Source organism: Scyliorhinus torazame, chromosome 3, assembly GCF_047496885.1.
Source record: "Scyliorhinus torazame isolate Kashiwa2021f chromosome 3, sScyTor2.1, whole genome shotgun sequence".
Taxonomy (NCBI): domain Eukaryota; kingdom Metazoa; phylum Chordata; class Chondrichthyes; order Carcharhiniformes; family Scyliorhinidae; genus Scyliorhinus; species Scyliorhinus torazame.
The window spans coordinates 323,807,642-323,828,573 of NC_092709.1; the positions used below are offsets into that span (position 1 = coordinate 323,807,642).

At 50.5% G+C, this 20,932-nt stretch overlaps 1 protein-coding gene across 3 annotated transcripts in view; it reads left to right on the forward strand.

The window, feature by feature from the left end:
• The window catches only part of ctnna2 (catenin (cadherin-associated protein), alpha 2), a 1,959,617-nt gene that overhangs the window by 1,872,165 nt on the left and 66,520 nt on the right, over nucleotides 1-20,932 (forward strand). The gene's annotated exons all lie outside the window — the stretch shown is intronic.

A 20,932-nucleotide genomic window follows, 5' to 3' on the forward strand; every position in this document is an offset into this window, starting at 1 on the left:
GGACATTCTGAATTCTCCCGCTGTGTACCCGAACAGATGCCGGAATGTGGCGACTAGGGTCTTTTGACAGTAACTTCTTTGCAAAGTTAATGTAAGCCTACTTGTGACAATCAAGATTATTATTATAAAGATTATTATTATAAGTTTTTGTTCAGTGGTAATCTCCAGAATGTTGATTATGGGGAATTTAGCAATAGTAATGGCATTGAATGTCAAAGGAAGATGGTTATATTCTCCCTTGTTGGAGATAGTCATTGTCTGGCACTTGTGTGACAGGAATGTTACTTGCCACTGACTGTTACAGGTTGGCACCCAGACTGGCACTGCCATGGTGCCCAAGTGGCACCAGCAGTGCCTGGGCACCACCCTGCCCAAAGGACATGCAACTGGGGGCCTCCAATCCCCTGGGAGCCCACCAAGAATGCCGTTCCCATTTGTGGGGACCAGTTCTGAATGGCCCTCGCCCGAAGTCTCCGAGCCAAAGAGATTCAATCCCAAAGCTTTAGATTCCTCGAGATTTTGCACATTAAAGTGAGACTAGCTGTTTGCTCGAACATTCAGGTTTGCTAAAAAGATTTGTGAGGCGTTGCAAGCCAGCTAGATCCCGGGAACGGGGTCTCCCGTCTTTTATTGGCCATGCTGCATTTCGGGCGAATCGTGCTGGTTAGATCGCGCTCTCAGTGTCATTTGGATGGGTTTCACGGGGTGATTCCCGCCAGGTGTTGGGGCGAAATCCAGATCGCTATTCACCCACACTTCATCATTTTTCTGGAGCTTGGGGAAATTCTCCCTGAATCATCCTACGGTTAGAATTTGTTCTGGAGCGGGGAACTAAAGACGCCGACAGACCAGCTCTTCCGAGATCAGGGGTGCCATTTTTAAAGGTGAGATTGAGGGTCCCCCACAACCCCATCCACAGACATTGTGACCCCACCCCGCAGACACGGGCAACCACCCCAACCTTCCACCCCGGAGGGGCAAAGTCACCGTGCCCCATCACTAAATGCCCATGTGACCTCCCCCCACACCAACCTGGCATGAGGGTGAACTGGCCCCATCCCCATCCTCATTGGGGCATTGCAATCCCCCCCCCCCAAAAAATGAGCATACTCCATTCTGTGGTCACTGAGGGTCCCCCACTTTTAAGGTCACGACTCTCTTAACCCCACCCCCCCCCCCCCTTCATAACCCCCTTAACATGAAATCTGTCATCCTTACCTGGTCTGGCCTACATGTGATTCCAGACCCACAGCAATGTGGTTGACTCTTAAATGCCCTCAGGGATGGGCAATAAATGTTGTATCTGCCAGCGCTGCCCACATCCCATGAACGAATAAAACATTTTTTTAAACTCCCCTTCATGCTCCCTTTTATGCCCCCTTCACCCTCCCTTTCATGGATGACAGTGCTCCTTGGCACCCAAGCATACTATCCTGGAACCCGAGCACTGCCCCTGGCAACCCAGCAATGCCAGCACCCCTGCATCACATGTTGGCACTCTCAGGGTGCCTGGGTGGCACTCTCATGGTGCCATGTTGGCACTACCAGGGTGCCATGCTGGTACTGCATGGGTGCCACCTGCCCTGATCCCCACCAACCGGGGGCTCCAATGGCCTCCGAACCCCCCCCCCCCCTCCCGTGTGGCCATCATGTCTGGTTTCTATTTTTGGAGACCAGTACTAATTTGCACAGCCGCAGACTTCACCAGTGGGGCTGGAGCGGGAGCCGGGATACTCCACCTTCGACTGGACTGCCCATTTTTTAATGAGTTTAATGACTCATTTACATATGCGGATCAGTATCACACCCTGATCCTGAGGGGGTGATCCAGGTATGCAAATGGCATAGCGGGTCGGTGCTTCGCGCTCAGCTCAGCACCCGGCGCAAAACCCGTTTTTGGCCTCTCCGGCTATTCACCGGGAATAGCGTGATCATACGCTGGGAAAACGGTGCCCCATATATTTCCCCTTCCCCCCCCTCCCCCCCCCAATGCAAACTGGATAAAATATATTTTTAAAATGCGTGCTTCTTGTCATAATATACACCAGTATATCACGGTGCAGACACACACTGATGGACACACAGTGGGACCAATCAACATACACAACACCGCAGCCAATCACCAGTTAGAGCACACGCACTATAAAGACAGGGGGCATCAGAGTTCCCGCTCGTTCCGAGTAGCAGCTAGCTAGGAGCACAGAGCTCACAGTCTGCAACACAGACATTCACCATGTGCTGAGTGCATCAACTGGTTAGGACAAGGCAAAGGTCTTTAGTTAAAGCGAGTATCGTATTTACCCACAGCTCAAGTATGTTTAAATAGTTAACCTTTTAATAAAATAGTGTTGCACTACTTCAAGTGTTGGTGACCTGTATGTGATCCAGAACACCCAACACATCATGACACCAGGTGTGGTTGCATACTAGCACTTCTTAGACCTACCTGCAAGTGATCTGCCTTCCGCCAGCATTCCGTCATCCTGCAACATGGACAACATCAGCCCGCCGCCGCCGCTCCACATCGCCGGCAACCTTGGGGCCAACTGGAAGATTTTCAAACAGCGCTTCCAACTCTTCCTCGAAGCCACGGACAGGGAGGGCGCCTCGGGCACCTGAAAGATTGCTCTTCTCATCTCCACGGCCGGGGACCATGCCATCCACATTTTCAACTCTCTCACCTTTGCAGCTGATGAAGACAAGATGAGGTTGAAGACGGTTCTCCTCAAATTTGACACTCACTGCAGCATAGAGGTGAATGAAAGTTTGGAATGCTACGTGTTCCAGCAGCGTTTTCAGGGTAAGGACGAACCTTTCCAATCCTTTCTAACGCACCACCGCATCCTTGCGCAATCTTGCAGCTACGGGCCCACATCCGACTCCATGATACGCGACCAGATCGTTTTCAGTGTTCAGTCGGACCCCCTACGTCAGCAGCTCCTCAAAGTAAAGCAACTCAACCTAGCGACTGCCATCGTGATCTGTGTCCTACATGAAAATGCCACCAGTCGGTACTCCCATATAAAAGCGCCTGAAATGGCGCGGCAAGGTCCCCACGAGACGGAACAGGTCCAAGTAATTGAGCACCTCCAGGGCCTCAGCCTGGATGAGGCCGGCCATTTCGCGCGCTTTCCGCGGCCTCCCGCGCTTGTACGCAACAAAGGAGGGGACGGCGACGTGGAGGAACGTAATGCGCAGGCACGCACCATTGATGACCGCACCGCGCATGCACGATGGCGCAGTGAACGTGCTGACATCACGACGTGCGGCCATTTAAAGCGGCAATGCCCCGCCAAATCTTGACAATGCCTACGATGTGGAAGACTTGGCCACTATGCTGCCTGCTGGCGAGCAGCTCAGCCTTCCAATTCATATCGCTTCAGCCAGCCTCGCAGGAATGTTCGGGCAATTCAACCCACGGTCACTGAGTCTGATTCCGACCTCCCACACAGCAGTGACACCGAGGACCCGAAGGTGCCTTTTCGAGTCGGTGTCGTAACGAAAAACAGGCTGTCCCCGAAGCAAAGATATCAGCCGCTGTCGGTATACAGCATCGATCCAGACGATGAGTGGTGTGCCACCCTGACGGTCAACCAGAATTCGTCACCCACCTCAGAGAGTTAATTTGTGAACTTTGTGCACTAATGGACTCTCTGGTCTGTTCTGTTCTTCCGTTTAATCGTTCAAGTGGTTTGTATATAGTGTTCATCTCGTTATTTGTGTGACACATTGTTTTTTCTGCACCAAGCACCTTCCCATGTAAATAGCTTAGTTTTATATACATAGTCCTGTAAATATTTCACACACACGTATTCAGGAACATTCACCACACACTATTTATTGTCACGCAGGCACATTTTTTTTATATAAAAGGGGGGATGTCATAATATACAGCAGTATATCTTGGTGCAGCCACACACTGATGGACACACAGCAAGACCAATCAACATACACAACACCGCAGCCAATCACCAGTGAGAGCACATGCACTATAAAGACAGGAGGCATCAGAGTTCCCGCTCATTCGAGTCGCAGCTAGCTAGGAGCACAGAGCTCACAGCCTGCAACACAGACATTCACCATGTGCTGAGTGCATCAACTGGTTAGGATACGGCAAAGGTCTTTAGTTAAAGCTAGTATCGTATTTACCCACAGTTCAAGTATGTTTAAATAGTTAACCTTTTAATAAAATAGTGTTGCACTACTTCAAGTGTTGGTGACCTGTATGTGATTCAGAACACCCAACACATCACTTCTGATGATTCCCATACAGCTTATCGGGCGAAATTCTCCCGAAATGGCGTGATGTCCGCCGACTGGCGCCCAAAATGGCTCCGCATCTTTGGGGGCCAAGCCCCAACATTGAGGGGCTAGGCCGATGCCGGAGGAATTTCCGCCCCGCCAGCTGGCGGAAACGGCCTTTGCTGCCCCACCAGCTGGCGCGGAAATGACATCCCTGGGCGGCGCATGCGCGGGAGCGTCAGCGGCCGCTGACAGTTTCCCACGCATGCGCAGTGGAGGGAGTCTCTTCCGCCTCCGCCATGGTGGAGACCGTGGCGGAGGCGGAAGGGAAAGAGTGCCCCCACAGCACAGGCCCGCCCGCGGATCGGTGGGCCCCGATCGCGGGCCAGGCCACCGTGGGGGCACCCCCCAGGGCCAGATCGCCCCGCACCACCCCCAGGACCCCGGAGCCCGCCCGCGCCGCCTTGTCCCGCCGCTCAAAAGGTGGTTTAATCCACGGCAGCGGGACAGGCAATTTATCGGCGGGACTTCGGCCCATCCGGGCCGGAGAATCGAGCGGGGGGGCCCGCCAACCGGCGCGGCCCGATTCCCGCCCCCGCCGAATATCCGGTGCCGGAGACTTCGGCAACTGGCGGGGGCGGGATTCACTGCAGCCCCCGGCGATTCTCCAACCCGGCGGGGGGGTCGGAGAATGACGCCCATCATCTTTTACTCTTTCTGAACCCTCACAGTTATGTGATGCACAGTGCACGCCACAATATTGCTGCCGACTCTAAGTGCTGTCACGAAAAAAACACTTTGATTGCAGTAGAGTTCAGAGAGAGTACAACTGCTGACATAACCTGACACCAGTTTATGAGCATAGAGGTAACACTACAGCCAGAATTGCGACTAAAATAATTCTAATTTCATCGGTAATGTTGTGCTGTCAGTTGAACTAAAGTCATTGTTGGGAAAACAGCCCTGCATTTCTACTAAACAAACATGTCCATCTGCATGAAAGCAGCATTCAGCTCGAATGTTTGTGCAAAAATTCAGGAGGTACTGAAGGCCACACTTGGAGTATAGTGTTCAATTCTGGTCGCCACACTACCAGAAGGATGTGGAGGCTTTAGAGAGGGTGCAGAAGAGATTTACCAGAATGTTGCCTGGTATGGAGGGCATAAGCTATGAGGAGCGATTGAATAAACTCGGTTTGTTCTCACTGGAACGAAGGAGGTTGAGGGGCGACCTGATAGAGGTATACAAAATTATGAGGGGCATAGACAGAGTGGATAGTCAGAGGCTTTTCCCCAGGGTAGAGGGGTTAATTACTAGGGGGCATAGGTTTAAGGTGAGAGGGGCAAAGTTTAGAGTAGATGTACGAGGCAAGTTTTTTACGCAGAGGGTAGTGGGTACCTGGAACTCACTACCGGAGGAGGTAGTGGAAGCAGGGACGATAGGGACATTTAAGGGGCATCTTGACAAATATATGAATAGGATGGGAATAGAAGGATACGGACCCAGGAAGTGTAGAAGATTGTAGTTTAGTCGGGCAGTATGGTCGGCACGGGCTTGGAGGGCCGAAGGGCCTGTTCCTGTGCTGTACATTTCTTTGTTCTTTGTTCTTTGTACTGAAGTCTTAAAAACTTAATTTTGCATCTTTCAAGGAGCCTAATTTAAAATTCACAATTTATAGAAGTGTCAGCGCTCAGAGATAAAGTTCTTATTTTGTGCGCCTGTGTGCTGTGTCATCTAGCACTGCTGTTTTATTATTTGATATTCAGACAATGTTTACTATTTACATTGAAACAAAGTAGTCTCTGCCATAAAAGCCCCACCATTTTGAGCCATTCTGGTGCTGGGATATGGTCGTCCAGCTACCTCTGAAGTCCATTGTTTAGCATGTTTCATTACCCTGCAAAGTCAGACGTAATCGTTGCTGTTTGATTTTAGAACCCTCGCAGCAATCAAGAGTTGATTACTAGGAAATAACACAGAATTATATCTGTAGGAGAGATTGATTGATACATTTATGTCTGAGTGAATTAAATGTTGTGAAATTGCAGTCATCGCTATATTAAAAGCGACTGACATCCCGAAAAGAGATCACAGCCAATGGCACTTAAAATTATAGCGCAACACAGATACGAGTTATCAATTAACCCTTAGGTCACTTCAGAGATATTAAGGCACTCTTTCAACTACAAACAACTTCTTCATTTAATTTCTATCCATCGCATGTTGCAGTATTACAATTGACAACAGAATAATCATAAACAGAACCACATTTCTGGATTAGGGTATAAAACCACCAGTGAAATGGCTGCCGTTTCATAGAATTTACAGTGCAGAAGGAGGCCATTCAGCACATCGAGTCTGCACCGGCTCTTGGAAAGAGCACCCTACCCAAGGTCAACACCTCCACCCTATCGCCATAACCCAGTAACCCCACCCAACACTAAGGTCAATTTTGAACACTAAGGGCAATTTATCATGGCTAATCCACCTAACCTGCACATCTTTGGACTGCGGGAGGAAACCGGAGCACCCGGAGGAAACCCACGCACACACGGGGAGGATGTGCAGACTCCGCACAGACAGTGACGCATCCCGGAATCGAACCTGGGACCCTGGAGCTGTGAAGCAATTGTGCTATCCACAATGCTACCGTGCTGCCCGTTTGACATATAGAATTATCAATTTTCATTGATAATGCATGGGCAAGAATTGATAAGGGCTCAATTAATTGGGAAATCAGCACATTGCACTGCTTGGAAGCTCCCTGACATTTTGGGGCAGGGGAATTTCAGCATGGCGAAGAATGGAGTGAGCTTGCAGCAACAACAACGTGCCTGTATTGTGCCCTTAACATATTGAAATGCTCCAAGGTGCTTCACAGGAGCATGATCAAAGAAAATCTCACTCTAAACTGTGTATGTCCACATTAGGGCAGATGAGCAAAAGGTTAATCTGAGAGGTAGCTTTTAAGGAGTGTCTTAAAGGAGGAAAATGAGATGGAGAGGTTTAGGGCAGGAATTCTAGTGCTTAGGGCTGAGGCAGCTGAAGAAATGACCACCAACAATGATGAAATCAGGGGTGTGTAAGAGATGAGAATGGGGGGAGCACATATTGGAAGAGGTCACGGAGATGTGGACGGGTTGGGGAAAGGCCAGGGAGGGATCTGAAAACCAAGATGAGAATTTTAGGTCAGCGAGCACGGGAGGGTGATGGATGAACATAGAACAAAAAATTTACAGTGCAGAAGGAGGCCATTCGGCCCATCGAGTCTGCACCGGCTCTTGGAAAGAGCACCCTACCCAAGGTCCACACCTCCACCCTATCCCCATAACCGAGTAACCACACCCAACACTAAGGGCAATTTTGGACACTATGGGCAATTTTAGCATGGCCAATCCACCTAACCCGCACATCTTTGGACTTTGTCCAAACAGGACTAAGTATGTGTCGGATACAGACAGAAAAGATTTGGATGAGCTTAAACGTGGACAATGGGAGGCCGGCAGAAGCACACTGAAATGTCAACTCTACACGGAAAAATAACCTGAGGGTTTCAGCAGCACATTGACTGGGACGGGAGCAGTGTCGGGCAATGTTATGTAAATAGAAGTAAGCCGTCTTGGTCTCAGCAAATGTACGGGTGAAGATTCATCTTGTGGTCAAATACAATACCAAGGTTTTAAACAGTCTGGTTCAGCTTCAGACTAGTGGAGGACAATGTAAAAGGAGAGGGTGTAAACGTTATGGGGACGGGTGAATGAACGGAGCAGCAGTTTGAACTTGATGAGTCATGTAAAGAGCTCACCAACCTATAAGGAAGTGAACTGAGGACCGTTTATGATGTTTCAATGTCCATGAAGGTAGCAAGTGAAAACTCAGCATTTACCTGTTTCCAGTTTTACCCGGTGGCAGATGGTCACTTCCTGCCCTGTAACCAGTTTGTGGGTGTGGTACCCTCAATAATGACACTTAGAGTATAAACAGTAAAGAAGGCTTTAATAAACTAAGAACTAGACTAGTGCCGAGACGTGTGCTAACAGCTGCACTGCCCACAAGGCGGCCCCTTATATACGGCTCCCAGATGGGCGGAGCCGGAGGCGGAATTCCCCAGGGTTCCAAGCCCGGTCTTAAAGGGGACATCACCTTACATGCTGACAAGGGTAGTGTTACAGTGAGCGTTCATGTTTAAAAAAAGAGTCCGGCGTGGGTGAAGTGCCATCATGGGCAAAATTCTCCGGTATCGGCGCGATGTCCGCCGACCGGCGCCAAAAACGGCGCAAATCAGTTGGGCATCGCGCCGCCCCAAAGGTGTGGAATCCTCTGCATCTTGGGGGGCCGAGCCCTAACCTTGAGGGGCGAGGCCTGCGCCGGACTAATTTCTGCCCCGCCAGTTGGCGGAAGTGCCCCGCCAGCTGGCGCGGAAATGACATTGCCGGGCGGCGCATGCGCGGGAGCGTTAGCGGCCGCTCACGGCATCCCCACGCATGCGCTGTGGAGGGAGTCTCTCCCGCCTCCGCCATGGTGGAGACCGTGGCGAAGGCGGAAGGAAACGAGTGCCCCCACAGCATGTGCCCGCCCGCGGATCGGTGGGCCCCGATCGCGGGCCAGGCCACTGTGGGTGCACCCCGCAGTGCCAGATTGCCCCACGCCCCCCCCAGGACCCCGGAGCCCGTCCGCGCCGCCTTGTCCCATCGGTAAGGTAGGTGGTTTAATCCACGCCGGCGGGACAGGCATTCTAGCAGCGGGACTTCGGGCCATCCGGGCCGGAGAATCACGGGGGGAGGGCCGCCAACCGGCGCGGCGCGATTCCCGGCCCCGCCGAATCTCCGGTGCCGGAGAATTCGGCAACCGGCGGGGGCGGGATTCACGCCAGCCCCCAGCGATTCTCCGACCCGGCAGGGGGTCGGAGAATCTCGCCCCATAGGTCCATCCGTCTCGGTGGCTGGATCGTCCTCATCGACCTCCTCAGTTCGGGCGGTGGCCGGTGGTGCGGCAGACACAGACGTCCTAGTTGAAGGTACGTCTGGGAGTACGGCGGTCGGAGCTTCGGTCCGGGTCAGGGCAGGGGAACAGGGCGCAGGGAAATTGGCGGGCCGGGGGTAGCGGTGCCGGCGCCGGCGGGGTATGTAAAGGCGGGTGCGCTAGGGGGCGCGCGCGGTAGCTGCTCACCAATGGGGGTTAGAGCGGGAGGGGGTGTGTTGTAGGGGGTGCTGGGTCCTGCAGGGGAGCGGCGTGGGAAGGGGCGTCTGTAGTGGGGGATGCAGCGGGTGCCAGATCCCGGAGGGGAACCATATCTTGCCTGCCGTCGGGGTACTCGACGTAGGCGTAACTGGGGTTGGCGTGGAGCAATCGGACCTTTTCAACCAGGGGGTCCATTTTATGGCTCCCCGTGTGCCTCCGGAGAAGAACAGGTCCCGGAACCGTCAGCCAAGGTGGAAGCGAGACCCCGGAGGTAGACTTCCTGGGGAAGACAAACAATCGGTAGTGAGGGGCCTCATTCGTGGTCGTGCAGAGGAGCAACCTAATGGAGTGTAGGGCATCGGGTAGGACCTCCTGCCAGCGTGTAGTTGGGTGACTTCTCGACCATAGGACCAGAAGGACAGCCTTCCAAATTGTCGCGTTCTCTCTATCCACTTGCCCGTTTCCCCGCAGGTTATAACTGGTCGTTCTGCTCGAGGCGATGCGTTTGCTGAGCAGACACTGATGCAGTTCATTGCTCATGAACGATGTACCCCGGTCGCTGTGGATATAAGCGGGGAAACCGAACAGGGTGAAGATGCTGTGCAGTGCCTTAATCACCGTTGCTGAGGTCATGTCGGGGGAGTGAATGACGAATGGGAATCGGGAGAACTCATCGATAACGGTAAGGAAATAGGCATAACGATTGGTGGATGGGAGGGGCCCCTTGAAGTCCACGCTCAGTCGCTCAAAGGGCCCCGAGCCGAACTTTGTCTGGCTGGTAGAAGTGCGGTTTGCACTCCGCACAGATCTGGCAGGCCCTGATCATGGCCTTGACCTCCTTGGTTGAGTAAGGTAGGTTGCGGGACTTGATAAAATGGACGAGCTGGGTAACCCCCGGGTTGCAGAGGTCATTGTGGATGGCTTGCAGGCGGTCGTCCTGCGCGTTGGTGCATGTGCCGCGGGACAGGGCATCTGGGGACTCGTTGAGCTCCCCTGGATGATACTTGATATCGTACATGTAGGTGGAGAGTTCGATCCTCCACCTCAAAATTTTATTGTTTTTTATTTTGCCCCGTTGCATGTTATCGAACATATAGGCGACTGATCGTTGGTCGGTGATGAGGGTGAACCTCCTACCAGCTAGGTAGAGCCTCCAGCGCCGCACGGCCTCCACAATGTCTTGTGCCTCCTTCTCGACTGCAGAGTGTCGAACCTCGGAGGCGGTGAGGGTCCGGGAGAAGAACGCTACTGGTCTGCCTGCCTGATTGAGGGTATCAGCCAGGGCGATGTCTGATGCATCGCTCTCTACCTGGAAGGGGATGGTTTCGTCCACCGCGCGCATAGTGGCCTTGACGATATCGGCTTTGATGCGGTTGAAGGCCAATTGAGCCTCAGCCGAGAGGGGAAAAGTGGTGGTCTTCATGAGTGGGCAGGCTTTGTCCGCATACTTGTGGACCCACTGGGCGTAGTAGGAGAAGAGCCCCAAGCACCGTTTGAGGGCCTTGAGGCTGCGGGGGAGGGGGAGTTCCTTAAGGGGGCCCATGCGGTCGGGGTCGGGACCTAGGACGCCCTTTTCCACGACATAGCCGAGGATGGCTGGCCGGGTTGTGTGGAGAACGCATTTTTCCTCATTATAGGTCAGGTTAAGGGCTCGGGCGGTCTGAAGGAACTTTTCGAGGTTAGCGTCATGGCCCTACTGGTCATGGCCGCAGATGGTGACATTGTCCAAGTACGGGTATGTAGCCCGCAAACCGCACTGGTCCACCATTTGATCCATCGCCCTTTGAAAGACGGAGACCCCATTTGTGACGCCAAAGGCACCCTGAGGAAGTGGAAGAGCCGACCGGCTACCTCGAAGGCAGTATAGGGGCGGTCTTTTGGTCGGATGGGGAGCTGGTGGTAGGTGGATTTGAGGTCGACCGAGGAAAATACTCGGTATTGGGCGATCCAATTGACCATTTCCGCGATGCGAGGAAGGGGGTACGCATCAAGCTGCGTGAATCGGTTTATGGTCTGGCTATAATCCACGACCATCCGTTTCTTATCCCCGGACTGGACTACCACCACTTGTGCTCTCCAAGGACTGTTGCTAGCCTCGATAACCCCCTCTCCCAGTAAACGCTGGGCCTCTGACTTGATAAAAGTCATATCTTGGGCACTATACCGCCGGCTCCTGGTGGCAACTGGCTTACAGTCGGGAGTGAGGTTCACGAATAGCGAGGGGGGTGCGACTTTCAGTGTCGCAAGGCAGCATACCATGAGGGGGGGCAAGGGTCCGCCGAACTTCAGTGTCAGGCTTCGGTGGCTGCACTGGAAATCCAGTCCGAGCAGCAGGGGGGCACAGAGATGGGGAAGGATATAAAATTTGAAACGGGTGTACTTGGCGCCCTGGATCGAGAGATCCGCGATACATTACCCCTTGATTTGTACCGAGTGGGACCCGGATGCGAGGACACAGGATGGGTGCGCAGAGAGCAGCGCCTTACCGTTTCAGGATGGATAAAGTCTCCGTGCTCCTGGAGTCGAAGAGGCATGCAGTGTCGCGCCCGTTGACCTGGACCTGCATCATAGAGTTCTGCAGGTGTTTTTGCCGAGTTTGGTCGAGGGTGATTGCTCCCACTCGCGGGTAGTCGGAGTCCTCAGCCGAGCCGGACTCGTAAAATGGCCGGCGGCGGCTGCGCGTGTCGGGTCGAGAAGATGGCCACCGACAAGATGGCTGCTCCCATGATTCGCACGAGGCTGATGACACGTCAGAACGGGGCGTGTCGGGTCGGTGCGCAGCCGCATTGCGAGGCCTGCGGGCCTGAGAGCCTGATTTTCGGGCCGACTGTTCTTTGTTCTTCTGGCCCCTGGGTCTGGCCAGACAGACCCTCGTAAAATGCCCCTTCTTCCCACAGTCGCTGCAGATCGCGGAACAGGCTGGGCGTGGGTGCTGGCCCTGCCTGTAGAAGTAGCACGGTGTGCCCCCATGATGAGCGGGTCGCCGCGTGGCGCAGGCCTGTAATATGGCTGAGTCTGAGGAAGTTCGGGGGGGGCTCACAGAGTCCGCGGGGTACGTACCCAAGTTATGGCGGGCCACCTCCAGCGAGGAGACGAGCGTTAGAGTGTCCTGGATGTCTTTTGCCCTGTTTTTGAGCAGCCGCTGCCGGATGTAGGTCGAGAGGATGCCGGACACGAAAGCATCTCTGATGTGCAGGTTCATATGGACTTCCCCTGGCACATCCTGGTGGTCACAGTCCCTGGCAAGCACGGTTAGTTTCTCGACGAATTCGTCTAGCGATTCCCCCGAGCGCTGCCGGCAGGTAGAGAGCAGATGCCTGGCGTGCACCTTGTTGATAGGCTTGACGAACTGCTTGCGGAGTAGCTCGACCACCTCTTCATAAGTCGTCGCCTTTTTGAGCGTGGCGGAGATTCTGTGACTCACCTGGGCATGGAGTAGACGCGGCTTGCGCGGCCCCAGGATGGGAGTCTCTGAGGAGTCCAGGTAAGCCTCGAAGCATCGGAGCCAGTATTTAAACATTTCCCTTGCCTCCGGTGTCCATGCTTCCAGGTTGAGCTTCTCTGGTTTTAGGCCTGCATCCATCTTGATGTAGTTTAGTTTATTAAATTGTGGTACCCTCAATAATGACACTTGGAGTGTAAACAGTAAAGAAGGCTTTAATAAACTAAGAACTAGACTAGTGCCGAGACGTGTGCTAACAGCTGCACTGCCCACAAGGCTCCCAGATGGGTGGAGCCGGAGGCGGAGTTCCCCAGGGTTCCAAGCCTGGTCTTAAAGGGGACATCATCTTACATGATGACAAGGGTACAGTGTTACAGTAACCGTTCATCACAGTGGGTGAGTTGCGACAGTGTTGATTGACATGAAAATGGCGCTAGGGCCCTAACAATGTTGTAAGATGCTGATTATCATTATTAATTATGCCACTAGGGGTTCAGGCAGGAGCATGAGCTGCCTAAATCCAGGCCTTCCTGAAAATTGCAACACAGAGGCCTCTGGTGGTAAGTCAGTGATTTGGTTTTGTTATGATTTTTGCTACTGCCTCACTCAGACTGAAAACCAGCTCCCATAGCAACAAAACATCCATTAATTTAATAGCATTGCTTAGTCTGATTCAGTCCAGTTCTCCCCACCCTGCACTCATCAAGTGCTGCTGATCAGTTTCTCTTATTCCTGCTCATTTAAAGCTCTTTCCTGCAATCTGACACCAGTAGTTGATGGGCCTGTCAGTCTCTATCTTTTTAGACCTATAGTTTTGCTCTCTGGTGCCTCAAGAGGAAATGTATGAGGGAACCTAGCTGACTATAAAGACCCTATTCTGAGTCCATTCCACCCAAACAAATTCAGATGTAATTGGAAGTCTCTCAGAATGAAGCTCACTGCACTGACCCCAAGGCGTTATCAATGGTGACAGTGAACATTTGCTCTTCTTGTGTTACAAAAAATAATAAGACTTGGAGTTATACTACACTTTACCTGGTCCCACAGGAACATCACAAACAATGAATTATGTTGAAGGGGTGTCCATGCTGTTATGTAAACAAGTGGCAGACACTGGTACTGGGAACTGGTTCCTTTTCTCTCCAGTTTTCACTACTTCTGACTGGGAAGCATTGGCTCACCAATTGCATGGGGGCTGGCAGTACTTTGCTTAAGTTACGTTACATACTTAAGTATGTTACATGTGAGTTCATGCAGCAAGTACTGGCACGCTATTATACTATGGAGAGTAGCGAATACTGAATATTACAAAAATAAATTCAAACTCAGAACTCTGAACCAATATCAGAACATGTTGGAAAGGCTCAGCAGATCATTTAGCGATTGTGGTGAGAGCAGACAGGTTAATGTTTTGTGTGTAACTCAGCACAATTCTGTCCTAACCTGACATCTATACAGCTGGAAGAGAGGAATATCGAATGCTGGATAGCTCACCTCTACCTAACTCATGGGTCCATGGGGCACGATTTTACTAAAAGGAAACAAAGACCTATAGCGAGCACCGAGAAACACAAGGATATAAAACACCACTCGGATTAGATAGGGTTCCTCAATGGGGAACGCACAGCCAAGGCCACAATTAGTCTGTTTTTTCCTGTTCTGAGGACCCCTGACACCCTCGAAGCCCCAATACACTATTGGAGGGTCCCTGCAACCCCCCCCAACACCCACGCATGCCACCCCGGTCCAATCGCCAGCACGCAAAAAATGCCAGCTTGGCAGCTTGGCTGTACCAACCTGGGAGTGCCACTTCCAGCTGGCACTGCCAGGGTACCAAGGTGGCACCAGCAGTGCCAGAGTGCCACTCTTTCCAAAGGGCATTACCTGGGGACCTCCGATCCCCTGGGAGACTCCCCACGAGTGCCGTTCCATCTGGTTCCTGTTTGTGGAGACCACTCCTGAACAGCACTCGCCCAAGGTCTCCCAGGCGAAGGGGATAGATCCCAATGTCTCGGGCACCCTGGGAAACGCCATATCAATGTGAGACTAGCTGTCTCGCTTTAAGATGCAGATTTGCCCATAAGTGATCCTGCTCACAATGGGCGGGATTTAAATCGCAACATCTCGTGAGATCGCGTTGGATTGCGTGAGGCGTTGCAAGCCGGGTAGATCCTGGGAACGGGGTCTCCCAGCTTCTATCGGCCACGCTGCGCTGCTGCAAGCTGCTTTTCGGGCGCAACGTAGCCATAAAATCGCGCTCATGGTATCATCCTGAGTTACTTAAAGGGATGACAGTAAATAGGCAATGGCAAACATTCAAGGAACGCAAGGGGGAACTACAGCAACTGTTCATTCCTGTCTAGCACAAAAGCAAAATGGGTAAGAGGGCCAATCCATGGCTTACAAAGGAAATTAGAAATAGTATCCAATCCAAGGAAGAAGCATACAGATTGGCCAAGAAAAATAAGAGGTCTGAGGATTGGGAGCAGTTCAGAATTCAGCAAAGAAGGACCAAGGGATTGATTAAGAAGGGGAAAGTACAGTATGAAAGGAAGCTTGCAGGGAACATAAATACTGACACTCAGTTTCTATAGATATGTGAAGAGAAAGAGATTGGCAAAGAGTAATGTAGGCCCCCTACAGACAGAAACAGGGGAATGCATAATAGGGGACAAAGAAATGGCTGAGCAATTGAATACATACTTTGGTTCTGTCTTCACAAAAGAGGACACAAATCAGATACCAGAAATGTTGGAGAATGAAAAGTTTAGTGAGAGGGAAGAAATGAGGGAGATCAACATTAGTAGAGAAATGGTGCTGGGAAAATTTATGGGATTGAAGGTGGGTAAATCCCCAGGGCCTGAGAATCTGCATCCCAGAGTGCTTAAGGAGGTGGCTCTGGAAATAGTGGATGCATTGGTGGTCATCTTCCGGGATTCTTTCGACTGTGGAACTGTCCCTGCAGATTGGAGGGTAGCTCACGTCACTCCAATATTCAAAAAGGCTGGTAGAGAGAAAGCAGGGAATTATAGACCAGTAAGCCGGTAGTGGGGAAAATTCCTGAATCCATTATCAAGGACTTTATAGCGGAACATTTGGAAAACAGTGGCAGGATCAGTCAGAGTCAGCATGGATTTATGAAGGGAAAATCATGCTTGACAAATCTGTTGGAATTCTTTGAAGATGTAACCAGTACAGTTGACAAGGGGGAGCCAGTCGATGTGGTATATTTGGACTTTCAGAAGGCGTTTGACAAAGACCCGCAGAAGAGATTATTGTGCAAAATTAAAGCGCATGGAATTGGGGGAAATGTATTGAGGTGGACAGGAAACTGGTTGGCAGAGTGGAAACAAAGAGTAGGAATTAATGGGTCCTTTTCAAATTGGCAGGCAGTAACAGTGGGGTGCCACAGGGATCGGTGCTGGGACCCCAGCTATTCACAATATATATTAATGATTTGGATGAGGGAACAAAATGTAACATCTCAAAGTTTGCAGATGATACAAAGTTAGGTTGGAGAGTGAACTGTGACGAGGATGCAGGGATCCCACAGCATAATCTGGATAGGTTGGGAGAGTGGGCAAATCAAGGCAGATTACTACCTGAATGGTTGTAAATTGGGAGAGGGGAGTGTGCAGCGGGACTTGGGTGTCCTTGTGCACCAGTCGCTGAAGGTAAGCATGCTGCACGCAGGCGGTAAAGAAGGCTAATGGTATGTTGGCCCTCATAGCGAGATGTCAAGGGGCAATTGTTTGATTCTCTCTTGAAGGAGATGACCATTGCCAGGCACTTGTATCGTGCAAATGTGACTTGTAGATGAGCTCCTCAAAAAAATTAGAACATGTCATCAACAAGATAGGCAAGTATATTCTTGAAGTTGCAATATCAGTTAGAATTCTGTTGGTATGTTCAAAACCTTTGGTCCTAATTGTTGGGTGTTGTTCCAGATACAATAGGTACCTTGCCATACAGCGTGGCTATGCACTGTCATGTAAAAGTGTAGAAAGTGAGCTGGCAGCCCTCTCACATCTCTCCTGACTTTTATTTCGATTGAGGCCAGTGTAAGTAAAAATAGAGGGAAGATGCCAGGGTGGCCCTTCACACCGACAGGATCTTCTGGTTCCGCCAAAGGTAACAGCGCCCCCCACCCACCCCGGCAGTGGGACGGGCGAGCCACACAAAACACCATTGACATCAGTGGGACCAGATGATCCCTTCAGCAGTCGAGGCGAGCCGCCTCCACCATCGGCCGCCAAAGGTATATCCCCCTCTGCCTATTCCGTCATTCACAACATCTACTTCGTAATCCGACAAAGACTTACATAGATTACATAGAACATACAGTGCAGAAGGAGGCCATTCGGCCCATCGAGTCTGCACCGACCCACATTAATCCCTCACTTCCACCTTATCCCCGCAACCCAATAACCCCTCCCAACCCTTATGGACACTACGGGTAATTTAGCATGGCCAATCCACCTAACCTGCACGTCTTTGGACTGTGGGAGGAAACCGGAGCACCCGGAGGAAACCCACGCGGACACGGGGAGAACGTGCAAACTCCGCACAGACAGTGACCCAGCGGGGAATCGAACCTGGGACCCTGGCGCTGTGAAGCCACAGTGCTAGTCACTTGTGCTACCGTGCTTCCTTCAGAATATTCACCAGATTGCAGTCAATTTATGATTGCGATTGAATTATTTGGTTTTAATGTTTAGGCTGCTCGTATCAATTCAACAAGCACACAATTTTGAAATGTAGCACAGTGCCACACAATCTATAAATAAAGTAAAAAAGGAAGACTTGCATTTATAAAGTGCTTTTCCTGACTACCGGATGGCTCAAAGCTCTTTGCAGCCAATGAGGTACTCGTGGAACGGAGCCACTCTTTTAATGCAGGAAACTGGCATTAACATTTACCATTTAAATAATTGGCGTGATCATTTGAGTATTTCTTCTGCCAAGTGCAGCTCCTAATTTTCCTGTAATGAGGCCTTTCACAGACACTTAAGTGTGTGCTTTTATGCCCTTCAGCAGGTTAGGAGAGCTGCCTCTCACCTTTTGAGAAGTCAGTTGCCATCATCTTCCAAATCCCCGAAGGGAACTGGGAATTGAAATTCACAGGTCGAAATAGGACAGATTGCAACCATGAGTCATAGAGCTGGCATTCAGCTTTAACTCTGTGACATGATCATTTTATATTGATAAACAGGTCTGAATAAGGACCCATTGTGGGGAAAAAGTATTCAAATTCATTCATTTTTTAAATTCCCATCTCTGCAATAATTTGTCAGCCCAATTTTGATTTTGCTTTCAAAAAAATATCCATCCTATTTCTTCTTGACATGATTTAATTTCACCTTAAAAAAAATCCACTTAAATTGCTGATGAGAATTGCTTTCGTCTGACTCCTCGCCCATACATTAGGTGGAATTTGATGTTTGAGACGGGGTTGCCCACCCAGTGGCTGAAGAACTGAAGGGAGTATCGGGTTGCCCATGTAGAAGGCCTGATGGAATGAAGTGCCCATCGGGCATTTTATCAACTAGTGTTGAGCCTTCCCTTGAATTAAGGTCCCCAGGGACAGAGAGTCCCACTCTGATTGGCCAGCAGCTCTCCACTGCCATTAGAACCACCGGGACAGTGGCAGCTGCTGGCATAGTACCCGCTAGAGGCCCACGATCAATGAGAGATCCCAGGTTGGAGATGAGTGAGGGGTTGTGGATGGGAGTTGGAAGGGAGGACAGGGGTGCGGCTCTCAGGAGTACCCTCCCGCTTTCCCTACACCGGGTCCCCCAACAGGCACAGACTGTCTTTGAACAAGAGACTTTCATCCGGAGCCTGAAACAAACTCAGCAGGTTTTGCTCTTTCCACGTGGTGACTCCCTACCCAGCCACTTGTTGAATATGTAAAGTCTCTAAAGCGGGCATTAATTTCCCATTTACTGGCTTCAAGTAGCATCCAGGCAGTAAGAAGTCCCACTCTAAATGCCTCTAACGTCTCTAAACTCGCCACTGGGGTCTGTGTCTGATGCAAGTGTTTTAATTTCCATCCATTGACATTGCCCGTGGCCATAGTCTCCAGGAACTGCAGGCTTCATGCGAGGGAGAAAATAAACCAAAGGCCTTAAACTGGAACAAAAACAAATTTCTGTCAAGGAAACAAGTTGGTTTTGTAAAGGACTAAAATACTGCACGATAATTCAATACGAACATACCAGGGGGAATCTAACTCTATGGAGACAAGTGATAACATATGTGTGAGGAGAAAGATGGTATCCTATTAATAGCCTGTTATATATTCAGCCATCATGTGAAAAACTGCAAGAATATCTAATGTATTCTCCTTCGTTAGCTAACCAGTTCGCTATAAGCTAGCAAATTTTAGTCAGGACATGCATATCTTGTTTTCCTTATTTAGGTGAAGATTGACCCCTGGGTCAAGTGGAAGAAGGACAAAAACATAGATAAACAAACAGAAAGAAGGATTTATCGATTTGCATTTCTTTAGCACCTTCCTTGACTCCAGACCATCTCTTTGTGCTTTGCAATAAAGGTAGTCACAAATAAAAATAGGAAATGATGGAAATGCTCAGCAGACATGGTGGCACCTGTGAAGAGAGAAAAGGCGTTAGCATTTCAGATCACTGCCTTTCGTCAGTCCTCGAAAATGTTTCGCGAACGAGTTTTAAGAGCATAAGAAATATGGACATGAGGCCATTCAACCCCCCAAGCCTGCTATGCCATTCAATACGATCATGGACGATCTTCTGCCTCAAGCAATTTTAATGTTCAATATTGTCAGCTAGGTGCCCCTGCTGTTTTGTCAATGGTCGTGTCCATGGCCAAGATTTCCCAGACACCCCGGCGGGTTTTCCAGCAGGGGAGGGGGTTCCCCATTGACCACCGGTCGGATCTTCTGGTCCCTCCAAAGTCAATGGCTATTTGCCTTGCTTGCTGGCCACACTGCCGGGGCAACCACTGTTTGTGGGGGGGGGGGGGGTTGCCTTTGGCAGGACAGGAGGATCCCACCAGCGGGAAGGGCTAGTAAATCCCGGCCTTCGTCGCAAGGGAAACCTTCAGGACTTGAGAACATTTTCTTAATGGCAATTGGGCAAGGGGGGCCGCACAGTGGCACAGTGGTTAGCAATGTTGCTTCACAGTGCTAGGGTCTCAGGTTCGATTCCCGGCTTGGGTCATTGTCTGTGCGGAATCTGCGAGGGTTTCCTCCCACAAGTCCCGAAAGACGTGCTGTTAGGTGAATTGGACATTCTGAATTCTCTCTCTGTGTACCCGAACAGGCGCCGGATATGGCGACAAGGGGCTTTTCACAGTAACTTCATTGCAGTGTTAATGTAAGCCTACTTGTGACAATAAAGGTTATTAATATTATTATTAAATACTGGCCTTGCATCAAAGAATAAAGCAAAGCCAGAATGCCAGAACACACAACTAATTTTTAGCAAATATCTTTCCCCATTACGTTTCCTCCACCTGTAATTTTCTTTTGGTACTTAAAATACAAAAAAAATACAGGAAAAGATTTGGGAACCTAAAGGCCCATTGGCTTCTAATAGATGAATGCCATCTTTCAGTCTTTACACCTAATTCCTTCTAACAAGGATATGAAAAGTATTTTTAGGCACAATCCTTTCTCTTTCCACCTGCAATATGTATATACCTAAACAACTATACACTAATAAAGCAATGCTCAAATTTGACACAATTTCAAAAGGTCCGAATACCATTCAAGGGTTAAAGGCGCATTGCTGCTCTGTAATTACTTATTCATCCAGTTTTGACTGTGCAGTCCGGCACTGACTCCTCATCTTAACCAAGGATTCAACTTGCCTTGGCAGAAAAATCTGGAATGGACTGGAGCAGGCAAACATCCTGCCAAGTAAGTGCAGCGAAGAGGAGATGTCAAAGTCATTTGGACGTTTGCAGTTTCTTTACTGTCTTCTCACAGTGAAGAGCCTTTTAGGACTGAGGAAAACTAGGAAGCAGACTGCTGGCGAGTGGGGAGAGAGAGAGTGTGTGTGTGTGTGTGGGGGGGGGGGTGAATTT